This window comes from Solanum tuberosum, unplaced genomic scaffold (genome assembly GCF_000226075.1).
Source record: "Solanum tuberosum cultivar DM 1-3 516 R44 unplaced genomic scaffold, SolTub_3.0 scf00001, whole genome shotgun sequence".
Lineage (NCBI taxonomy): Eukaryota > Viridiplantae > Streptophyta > Magnoliopsida > Solanales > Solanaceae > Solanum > Solanum tuberosum.
In genome coordinates, this window is record NW_006238927.1 from 1,091,782 (window position 1) to 1,104,044 (window position 12,263).

At 32.0% G+C, this 12,263-nt stretch overlaps 2 long non-coding RNA genes across 3 annotated transcripts; both read left to right on the forward strand.

Moving 5' to 3' along the window:
* Positions 1–236: 236 nt before the first annotated feature.
* Positions 237–6,123, forward strand: LOC102581564 (uncharacterized). Of its 2 annotated transcripts, XR_001473591.1 has the most exons (4): positions 237–354; positions 937–1,012; positions 1,912–1,983; positions 6,051–6,123. It is a non-coding gene; the product is annotated as an uncharacterized lncRNA (long non-coding RNA). The 2 variants fall into 2 exon arrangements; XR_366492.2 differs by lacking the exon at positions 6,051–6,123 and having other exon boundaries at positions 1,912–2,164.
* A 1,422-nt stretch (positions 6,124–7,545) lies between these two features.
* Positions 7,546–11,830, forward strand: LOC107060524 (uncharacterized). Its single transcript, XR_001473428.1, has 2 exons — positions 7,546–7,823; positions 9,602–11,830. It is a non-coding gene; the product is annotated as an uncharacterized lncRNA (long non-coding RNA).
* The last annotated feature ends 433 nt before the right edge of the window (positions 11,831–12,263 follow it).

Here is a 12,263-nt window from a genome sequence, read left to right on the forward strand (position 1 = left end):
GAGCCAACGAATTATACAATTGCTTCTTTTTGTATATATGTATAGTGAAATAGACATAGCTTTCAATTGTATATGTATAGCTAATTATACATACATATGTTTGCTATGGAGCGCAATTATGCAAACTTTGATATAGCATACAAATATGATTTTTTTTGTTTGCTATATGTGAAAGTTGCTCTAATCTATATAATACACTTTACTACTTGGATCATATAATTAAATTACGTTAGTGGGATTTATCACTTTTATACCTAATAATTGTATTTAGAAAAAAAGAAAAGAAAAGAGAGGAGCGCATACACATACCTGGGCAGACGAATGGAAGAGGGAAACTTCGAACTCATAGATCAGGTAATGAGTAACTAATTTTTAATCTCCTTATTGATTGGATGTAAATTATATTATAGGTATATTAATTTGGTTGGGAAAGGATTGAAAATTGACAATGTTTTGCTGCTAACGTTTAAGGGTTTTGGGAGGGGGACAAAGCTGCTTGCAATCATTGGCTAATCATTGCCAAATGATTGAAGCAATCGTCTTCATAAAATATTTGTTGGGGATCAAATTATAGAGGAATTGGTGTATGGAGTTAAGTTCTGCCAATTTTTGTTCTCCTCGAATTATACGCTATTTGTCAAGTATTTCTCCAGAATTCCTCTTATTATTATTATATAAAATATTCAAGTCTTGATATATTGAGAGTAATATTAGGTATATTGAATTATGTAAATATTATAAAATTTATGTTATTTGGAGAAATTAAGACTTAACCTCAAGGCATAAAATTTGGGAATATGAGACTTGACATATCTAATTGGCACCAAGATTTATGAATTTAATTATAGATTATGGTGAGTTTTGGATCTAGGCTAGACCTATAGTAATATGGGTGTCTATGAACTCACTTGCTTACGAATATTGCATATTTGATAGATTGGGAATATCCTGAAACTTTACGAAAGGGAAATGCGAAATTTTGAGGATTCGTGACATGTGTTCGGCATTCAAGGTATGTTAAGACTTCCTAGACTTCATTGAAGGACATTTTTCTAATTAAGGATTAAAAATGAAATAGTCCATGGGTAAGGGAGAAAGATGGGGGTCTCGTACTAATGGTGTGACTGGCATTGGTACGAGTACCGGTGTTATAAAGGAAAAGTTTATTACTATAGAATGCGGATTGAAATCCGAGAATGTCAGAGCATATGGGCATTAGATGATATGTTAGGGACTTGATTTATTATGTGTGATTGTATTCTTTATTGAACCCGTATATTTGTGATAACTGAGGTTATTACATATCATATTGATATTTGATTGAGATGCATCATCATTCCTTTTCTTTGATCATATTATGCACATGCATTGGCATGAGATTGAGTATGAGTTGGGCACATGTAGATCGTTCATGCTGGGGATGGTGAGATATTGAGATTATAATTTGGGCATGTGGAGATCTTCCGTGTAAAAGTTGTTGATTATATGATAGTGCATTGAGATCGTCCGCACAGACACGTGGAGATCATTTGTATCGGTATATGGACCTCGTGAGTCCCCCATGGGTCATGAACTCTTGATGTATTTACGAGGAGTATCATGTATATACGGTTGATAGAGTACTTGATATTTGAGACATATCATTTCATGGTGTCATATTGCATTGCATCTCATGACATCCTTCATATTTGATGATTATGTGTTTTTATTGGTGGTTGGAAAGTACTTGTTATTTGGTTACCTCTATTTGATAAAACTTGACTGGTAAGTATAATATAGACTTGTATACATAAAGAACTGATTTTCTTACATAAACTCCCATCACTACTTCTTGTTGTCGGTCCATGAGATATATTTGGTACACGTGGTTTCATACTCATACTACAGTTGTTGCACTCTTTTGTGGTGCAGATTCGATTCCTAATACGAGCACCTCTCGTGGAGCTTTTTTTGAGTCCGAGCTTGGAGTATTTTGGAGTTGTGGTGAGTTGCTTGGTTGTTCCGCAGCCCATACCTCCCTCTATTTTATGGTTTATTTTGTTTCTTCGTATTTAAACGTGATATCTCTTATGTTTAGGCTTTTCATTTTAGTTTTAGACTTGCACCGTATTTTAGAAGTTCTTGTACTTATGACACCAAGTCTTGGGTGGTATTTTAGTTTTCCGCATTTCATATTTATAAAGGACTTAGTGTTAGAGATATTTTCTTTTGTTTACCTTTGTACCTCATTATTTAGTTAAATTGGTAAAATTGTTGGGTTGACTTAACTATCGGTTGGGAACATAGGTGTCATCACGACTTGTAAAATTTGGAGCGTGACAGAAAATGAGTACCTGATGTTGTGATAGAGAAGTGATGAATACGCAATTGCAAATTTAAATCTGAACTGTAGAGAAACAAATAAGAATTAGTTAGCGAAATTTTTTTAAAAAATTGACAAATAATAATTGTCAAAAAACGAGTACCTGATGCTGTGATTGAGAAGTGAAGAATACACAGCTGCAAATTTAAATCTGAAATGTAGAGAAACAAATAAGAATTAGTTAGCGAAATAAATTCAAAACATTGGCAATATATCTATATCTATATTACCTTAAAAGCATGAACTCCTAACTTGAATGTTAAATTACTATAATATCGCTAACTTAGGTTGTGACTTTTTTTGATGAGTTCTGACTTTTCTGATAAGTTGCGATGAACTCCTAACTTGAATGTTAAATTACTATAATATTCCTAACTTAGGTTCTGACTTTTTCGATGAGTTGTGACTTTTCTTATAAGTTGTGACTTTTTCGAAGGGTTGTGATTTTTCGAAGAGTTGTGACTTTTCCAATATATTGTGACTTTTTTAATAAGTTGTGACTTTTTCAAAAGGTTGTGACTTCTCAAAAGGTCATGACTTTTCCGATAAGACACAAAATATACTTGTTCATACCGCCCTTTGTTGACTATAAATAGAGGGGCTTCCTCTCATTTTTTTCAACCACACTTTTTTTTAATCTTCTACTCTTCTTCTTCTTGCATTTTAAAAGATTTCATGTGATTTATTGTCATTGAGTGGGTTCGAATAAGGCTGTAAGTGATGCCTTTGCTCTTAGTATATGTTGATTACTGTCGAGTTGTGAGTGGAAAGAAATATTACTGTATTACTTGTGCCATTAGTTGTATGACAGCCTGGTGCTGCCTTTTCTGCAATAATTTTATCATATCAAAATTAAATCAATTGCTAATAGTGGTTCATTTGTAACTTGCTAAGTGCATGGTAGTAGTGTTAAGTCCCCTTTGATGATATGCTTCAATGTTCTACCAACAATAGAAGAATTAAGCAAAAAGAGGAGAAATTTTATCATGAGGATTATAGGAAACGTATCTATCCTTTCCGTTTGCTCAATATTTCTCCGGTGTCTCTATGTCGCATTTTGTACCTTCACCTTTTTCTCTTCTTTTTTAACTGTTTGTGAAGGAACACACCATCATTATTATTGTCAAAATGTGGTTGTCTTTACCTCCCCTTCTGATAGTGATCTTTGATCTTTGAGTGAACTGCCTTGTTTTTTTTTTCTCGGAGTTGTTGACTGATGAACTTCTTGATTGGCACTACCGAAAGGCCATCAATTTGGATAATATATACATTAGTATGTAATGTTCCAATATATGAAGTTAACATGATGGAGTCTAAATTTTTTATATATATATATATATATATATATATATATATTTGAGTATGTATTTGTATTATGGACAGTCAGATAACTAACTTTGATTTATTTATACAGCCAATTGAGAAGTTAATATGAGAGCCAACAACAAGAAGATCATTTATTATGTTATAACTTATAAAATAAAAATTAATATACAAAAAAATAGTTCTAAAAATAAAATATAGTTGTTCTCTTCACATGTTCATATGACATCTGAATAGTTTAGCGTGAAATATACGTGCAAATACATCTGGTTAGATGACAAGAAAAATACACAACAAATATCGTCTATAAGGTAATATTATTGAGATACAACCAATTACATGATTGAACCTCAGCAAATTGAAATAAATATATGCATTTAACTAATAAAAATTTTCATTGACCATCTTTATAGGTTCGCGTGAATAAAAGATATATATGATGATTCATATTGAACATTCATAAAAAAATCTGCAATATTATTTTGTGCAAAATTTATTATTCAAATCTCCGCTTAAATAAGCAAATACTATTTACTATGACATATATTTTCTGAATTGGTAATCATGTGCAACACACGTGTCGAAAAACTAGTATATATATATATATATATATATAAGATTTCTCTAAGAAAAAAATGAGAACAAAATTCTCTCCTCCAACATTAATCCACAAAATTCATGATTTTTTCTCTCATTTCTTTCTTATTTTCTCTCATTTCTTTCCTATCAAAATGATCTGTATATATTTGATTATATAGATGATTATGGTCTTTTATTATGGCTTTAATTCAATGTTAACTCTTCACATTCTTTATATTTATATTAACTCTTCACATTCTTTATATTTTAATGGCAAAAGTACTCATTACCCCCTGAACTTGAAGTCTTTTTATACGGTGTACACCTAAACTAAATTTCGTTTTAACTTACCCCCGAACTTTGTTTATTCCTCCGTCGCATACTACCTTTTTTGTCCACTTGGCGTAGAAATTGACAACACACTCTACTAGGCGCGTGAGGAAGTGATTTTTTGCCACATCACAAAGCTACAACGGTAAAAAACGTAAAATCTCCATTTTTCTTTAATATTTGGCATATTTTAAAAGAAAAATAGGAAAAAATGTAAATGAAAAGTAAAGGAAACACAGATTAACACTTACTTGGTAAGAATTTCAGACAAATTTGAAATTTAATCGACCAACTTCACGTCTAGGAAAACCCAAATCAAGAAGGAGTTCCGCGAAATCAGCCCTTATTCAAAAATAACTTTTAAACAATGAATTTTAAATTTAAGAAATTTATTTTTTGCAATATTAATTTATCTGGGTGGCTATTATTTATCGAGGTGGAAATCCAGATCACCAATTTTGCCAGCTGTCGAGCGCGTGTAGTCACAATAGGAGAAGGTGGACGAAAAAGGTGTACGTGATGGAGAAATAAATAAGTTCAGGGGGTAATTAGAACGGAATTTAGTTTAGGTGTACACCGTATAAAAAGCTTCAAGTTCAGGGGGTAATGATTGACAATTTTAATAGATGAATGATTTGTTTCAGCTTTTCCTTGGGTGCATGTTTGATTGTGTGTTGTTTTCTCTTCTTTCTCTTTCATCATTTCTTTGTTTTACCCATTTCATTGTGATGGGATTGAGATAGCACCTCTTCATTTTCTTCTTATTTAGAATATTTTGGCCCATAAAGATTTATAATTTGCAAAATCAAATGAATTTTATTACAAGCTCACTGATTTAACAATTACTATGTTTTGGTCCAAATATGGATACTTGAGGTTCATGAAATTGATTGTGTCGATTTTCTACTTATGTGAATGTCATAGACATGAATAACGAAATTGGTTATCTCGATTCTTTACTCTAATGAAATATGATTTACATTAATAACAATAACAAAATTGGTTATCTCAATTCTCGCTTTACTGATTCACATATGTGCGCTACGAACTCCACTTGGTTTAATTGTCGTAGAATTTTTTTTCTTCTTGAGGTTTCAACTATAACTTCGACGAGCATATTAAAGGAGCTTTAGGAGTTTCCATTGGGAAGACAATGGAATTTCAAAACTTAGTAACTCTTCCCTTTCATCTGCTTCTCAATCTCTCTTATGAATAGCTTCATCTTATCTGTAGTCTGATAGCGACAAGTATATGTCATACAAATTGGCTTAACATGAGAGCTTAGCTTAACTAGAAAGACAAACTACGTTAAACTAATGGATGATTCCTCAATGGTTTAGCTTCATTCTCTTATCTAAACCTTCAGTAAATGTGATTCGATAATAGTTTTCCAACTGTTGACTTTTGTATATATTTCTTAAATTTTTTTCTTCTGCTTCATGTTTTCCAATTGCAGGGAGTAATCCTGCTTTTTGGTTGGACTTTTTTCTACTGGAAATGAAGCCCCTTTTAGGCTCTCAGGATAATGGTAATGACCTATCTTCCTCCCATTTTCCATTGTCTTTTCCCGTTTTCCCTTCCTTTAGAATATTTTGAAAGAAAGTTGTCTTAAGAGTTTCACAGCCTGCTATATCATGGGTCCAAATATGATTTGCATGCATCCACACTATCGAGGCGCATAAAACATTTGTTTACTACCTGAAGTTTTCTCCTGTTTAGATTGTCGAGGGTTAGGATAGCATTTATCACAAAATTTAAATTATTTGTTGGTTCAATTATGTCTTTACCCAAAAGGTTGTTTAAGTAAATGCTTCGACAATGCATTAGCTAATGCCAATGATGCGATATTAGTTTGTTCTTAACTAAAACACCTTTAAAATGACTATAGATAATAATGAAAGACTTTTATTTTATTCTGAACTCTTAAAGAGTGACAAATAAAGCTGCTGATTTACTGACAAATGTCTGAAATGTATCTGAATTTAAAGCTTTATTTAGTTATTCTCCTCTTTGTTTTCTACCGATATCTGTGTTGTCACATATTTTGATGGTTAAAAAAGGGGATGAAGAACTTGACCCGCCAAATCGCATGTAAACAGGATGCGAAAACTGAATCAGATCAGTTTGGTGTTCAGTCGACCCTCTTGCTAGTGAAGTGCATCCGATAAGCCCAAAATCCTTGATGGTATAAAGAATAAAACAAAGTTAACCCCAATTTCTATAATGCTATTGTGCTTTCTCTTCAACTCTTTTGCTGTCATCTTCTTCCTCTACTTTTTTCAGCTACATCTATCTCACTCAACTTCTATTTCTCCTTTTCAGATTTTTTAAAATTGCATTTACTTTTTCAGCTGTTGTAATACGTAGTTGTCCAATCAAATATATATACATTATCACCTGAACTAATTCCTTTGATTTTGCTAAATCTAAATTTAATGGGTATATATTATTATTCTAACGAAAGGACTTTTCGTCCATTTTTCAATAAACACGAGTTTTTACTCTTTTTTTATATTTTCGATTTTTTCATTATATAATTGTGAATCTGTTTATGTTACCTGCTTAAAATTAAAATTGCGTTCTCTTCCTAATTTGTCCAGCTCTTGACAAAGGGCCTATGATGGTGGCTACTCTCATTCTTCTTTCGATATATATTTAGGTCTGCATGTCCTTCAATTTAACGATAATTTGGTTCTTATCTTGAAATAATTTGCTTTTTATCTTGAGAGTGCTTGCTAGAAAACAAATTACACTATTCTGTTTTTATTATTTTCATTGTAATTCTTGTTTTCCCAAATGTTACATTCATATGTCTCAAATATATGTTATTTTATCCCAATGCTTCTCATGTAATTTTAAGTTTACTCCATTTGCACTATGTATAACACGTGTTTGGCCTTCAATTACCATCTCTCGATCATTCCAGAAACTGATAAATTTCTCTTTATTTCTACAAGCAATCACTCCATCTCTTCCTCTTTCGAAGGTAATTTTCCTGGGTTTGTATTGTTCCTCCATCTCAATACATTTTTTTCCTGATTGAATGTTAAATTTTTCATGTGCTTTCTTCTTCTCTGGATTCAATTTCTCTATTTTTAGAAGACTTTTTCCATGCCTTTGTATTGTTCCTAATCTAATTCTTTTGCAGGGGTTAATATTTGGAGAAGTTTTGGCAAATGAATTTCATATTTCACTACTTCTCTATGCTATGGCACTTTACGCACTCAAGGTATTCGATAATATGCATGATAGCACTAACAATATTTTGTTATGTTTCTTTCTTCGTAGATTTTTCACTATATTTTTATATATATTGTGCAATCACTTGAAGATGCCTCATCATGATAAATTAGAGAGATATAATTCCTTTGATTACAATATGTCTACTAGAAGTTTTATACGCATGTTAGCAGTTGTTCCTAATTTTCACATGCATTATGTCTTTTTGATGTATTTTGTGTTGATTAGCAACTAATTTGAGGCGGATAATGCACCTAATGTATTTGATAATATGTTTGTAAGAGATGGAATCTAAACTTTTATATTCTGTTGATTTTGAAATGAAACATGTAAATCAATTATAGTGTGCATTTTTCAGGTTCTTAATTAGCCAAGATCTGTTCATGAACTTTTAAATACTCAAGTAAAGCCATTATACTCATGTAAAGATGTATTATCTTCCAAATGTTGCAGTACACCTAATATGAATCCTAATATATTTGGAATCTACAATGATGCTTGAAAATAAAGCTTACATCCATATTACTGTCTTTTACGATAAGACCATAGAAGAATCACACAACAACACTCAAAGTACGAATAACCGATTGAAGTAATATCATGTTTTTGACGTTTTTTTAATAACTATCACTTGTGAAAAATATACTCCAGTATCAGATCTTAATGGATGGAGAAGCAGGTGATAGCAAAATACTTTGAATAAAAATACTATTTCTACAGTTTTTCATTATTTTATTCATTTTAAATCCCCACACCCCAAAAAGTCCTACTATCAACCAAAGGATTAAGTTATATAGCATGTTGTATAGGTTATAGCATTAGTTTCAAAGTTAATAAAGTTATTATTTTCATAACTTGATAATGCAAAATGAATATTTCTATGCACATGCCAACACATTACATAGGAGATGAAGGAAGAAAAGGAGTGCGATGGGGAGAACATGAAGAGTCTCAATTGGGATTAACATAATTCATAAGCCATCTCTGTTGTTTCTTGACAAACTTATATCTAATCTTCATTATCAAGTGCTTTTAACATTGTTGAAAAAGTGAAATATGTTTGTAGAAGTGGTAGCATAGTCCTCATGACCATCCACTAACAGATTGCACATGTTGGTCTGGGAGGTGCAAAATTCGCTTTTCTTAGTGCAATAGTTGGGAGAACTGCAGTAGCCTTGTAACAAAGGTTGATCCGCTTTCTCGATTTTCAACTAATGTAACTTTTTCAGTTATGTGTATTACTATGTTCTTCATATAAAAGTCAGTGATTTATCTACTTTTTTTTTAATTCAAAAAAATAAGAAATTGCTTACTTTTGTTCAAAAAGTTGATGGGAATGTGGTCCCTTAAAGGTCTTGAGATTCTCTTTTGCTATCATAGTTAGCGCTTGGTTTGTACTAGATCGTGTGATACTAGAATAAGGATTCTCAAATGACCTGACAACCTACTTATGAGATATGAGTATTCCGAATCTTTTCGTTGGGCAAGTTTCCTCAATTGCCTCTTTCCCTTCTTAGTGTGTAATCTTGAGCTTAAAGTTATCTAATACTTATATTTTTAGATTGTAATTGAGGATTCTCATAATAGTTCTTGAGATTCTCTTTTGCTAATTTAGGAGAATGACAACAAATACATATGTTTCCTCTGTATTCCTCAGTTCAGTAGTATTATTAAGTAGTCGTGTGTTCTCTTATTTTTAATGTATATTACTCTTTGTTGCTTCCCTGCTTCATCTCTTGCTCTTTTGCTGACATATTTTTCTAGCAGATCTGCTTCAGAAACTCTTCTTTTGAGTCGAGGGTCTATAGGAAATCATCTCTAAACCCCCACAAAGGTAGGGATAAGGTTTGCATCCTAACCTCCCATAGCTCACTTGTGGAATAACAATGGATATGTTGTTGTATTTATCATAATTCTTCATGAGTAGACTGCGGTCATTTTATGTAGAAAAATGTAACAATATGCATTTTTAAAACTAATTGTGATTATCCTCTTTCTTCATGTTTATACTTGGCAAAATGTTGTACCTTGAAGGTTGTTTCTTTGTGTTCAAACATTAGATCATTTAAATTGTCTGATGTACCAACACAACGTTAACAAGTTGTACCAAAAGCTATCTAATTTGTATAGTAACTATGACCAACACAGCAACAAATAGTTGTACAATAAGCAACATAAAGTGTACAGTCAAGTTGTTTCCCATTTAACACGTGTAAATACACTAACTTTTCCCTCAGACAACCTGTATCCCTCAACAAAATAAACATACATCTCATTCAAAGAACAAACTTGATCTCACTGCTTTCAAGCTTTAGGTTTCAATGGTCTATGAATTCTCTTTCTCCTATTCAATTCTATTTCAATTTCAAGTGTCTGTACTCATTAATTTTGGTATGTTTTTAGTTAAATTTATTTAGAGATTTTTGGATTTCAAAGGTTTGCTCTGAATTTTGTTTTTCCAGTTCCCAAGTTATTGTTCTCTTCATTTCTTTCAGTTTCAGCCTAACATTGATGAATATAGGAATCACAATTTCGGTATGTGTATCTTAGTTTCTTATTCTTTTGGATACAATTTCTAGCTAAAATTAATTTCTATATGCATGTTTAACTAACTACCTGATTTGCACATGCATTGTGTTTCTTTGACGAATGTTGTCCCGATAATCAATTAATTTGTGCGAAGTTAGACGTCTTACAAAAATCTAAAACATCCAAGATCACTTAAATTTGAAGTGGATTGTGCATCCAAGTTGTTTGATTATATGCATCACTTAACTTATTTGAAGTTTCCTGTTGCCATTCTCTATTTTTGGGCTGTAGCAGGATAGTCTTATCATCAACTGATGTACCAGAAAATATTCATTAGATAGAGAAGATCATCAAGATTTTGCAGGCGCTGCCGAACTTATTTCAATTTCAAGAGCTTATATCACAATAATGTCACAAAATTATTATTTTATAACACTAAAGTAATCAACTGTGTCCACCAAAGTACAGTAAAATCAACCCAACATTTCAGACTCATGATCTGATTTGATTGCAATATGTATAAAGAGTTGAACTGCTGCAACCTTTGGTGGTAAGTGAACGATATCATATATCAATATTTTTAGCTATGCAAGAAGGAACAAGCCAATGGACTTGATTTTTTTTTACCTTCTAAGCACCACAGTGCAATTCCTTGCTTGAACTCTTGATGTTGTGCTTGGTTTGTCAGAGGAGGAGCTCTTTGTTTTGATGAGAGTTTTTAGGAATCTTGCACTGTTTACTATACTCACTTAGTTCTCCATCTGCAAGGTATATGTTAGTTTCTATTTTGGGTTTTAATTAATTTGTCTATTCTTTGGAGTTGTTTATTGTGGATTTCTGATTATCCTATATGCATGCAAGTGATTTTATTGTGATTTGTGCATACATCCTTGAAGATACATAGGTGCAATGGAGTTTAGTTATATCATGTTGTTCTTAGATGATATCATTGAAGTGGTGTGACACTAATTCTTGGATGATACTGATTAAAGTGGTGTCGCAGTGGCGATAGGAATAAAATTCAAATTTGTAATTTCTGACACTCACCTTATTTTAAGCTTTCATCTTCTAACGCGTGAACTATAACAATAGACACGTGTAGTGCCTTTTTTGACAACTATTCTTTCAATGTCAACACGAAAATTGACTTCAACGTAACACTGCTCTTCTCTAGAGGCAATTATGAAGTACTGCTACAAATAGGAAGCTGATGAATACCAAATATATTCAGGCACACTTGGAGAAACTGAACAAGTATGCTTGTGTCATCCATGTGTTAACTCTCACACATGTATCAAATTTGAATGCCATCCCTCAGATTTTGGGGGACCATTTCTTGAATAAGCTTTAGCTATATAAAAAAAATGTATTTCAATAATTATGTGTTTCTCTGAAATCTTATTTATACCAACATTCATGCCATCAGTTATAATTATAATAAGAGGTGCTGTAAGAATTAGTTTTTAATTGATATTTGCACCTCTTAGAGTTAAATGAGCGTTGTAAGGATAATTTTAGTGATACTTGTATGTCATCTTCTTTTGCTGAGAAACATGTATGTGTTCTTTCAAATTCACTAATAGTGATTATTTATGAAGTGAGTTTATTGATGATATAGGACTCGAGAATGTGAACAAGATAGCAAGATATCACCTACAAGACATTTACTGGTTTCTGTCTATAATGTTTATACCCATGGAGTGGTCGTATGCACTTATCATCACTTACCCAATCATGTATTTGTGGTATCATCACTTACCCAATCATGTATTTGTCATACGTAGCCTCTTTGAAACAAAATGATCAATATTATTTAAAGGTATATGAACTTATGTTTTTGTACATGTATATGACGATGTCATGTTCTACCCATATAGTTAAATTGATAAGGTTGTATTGT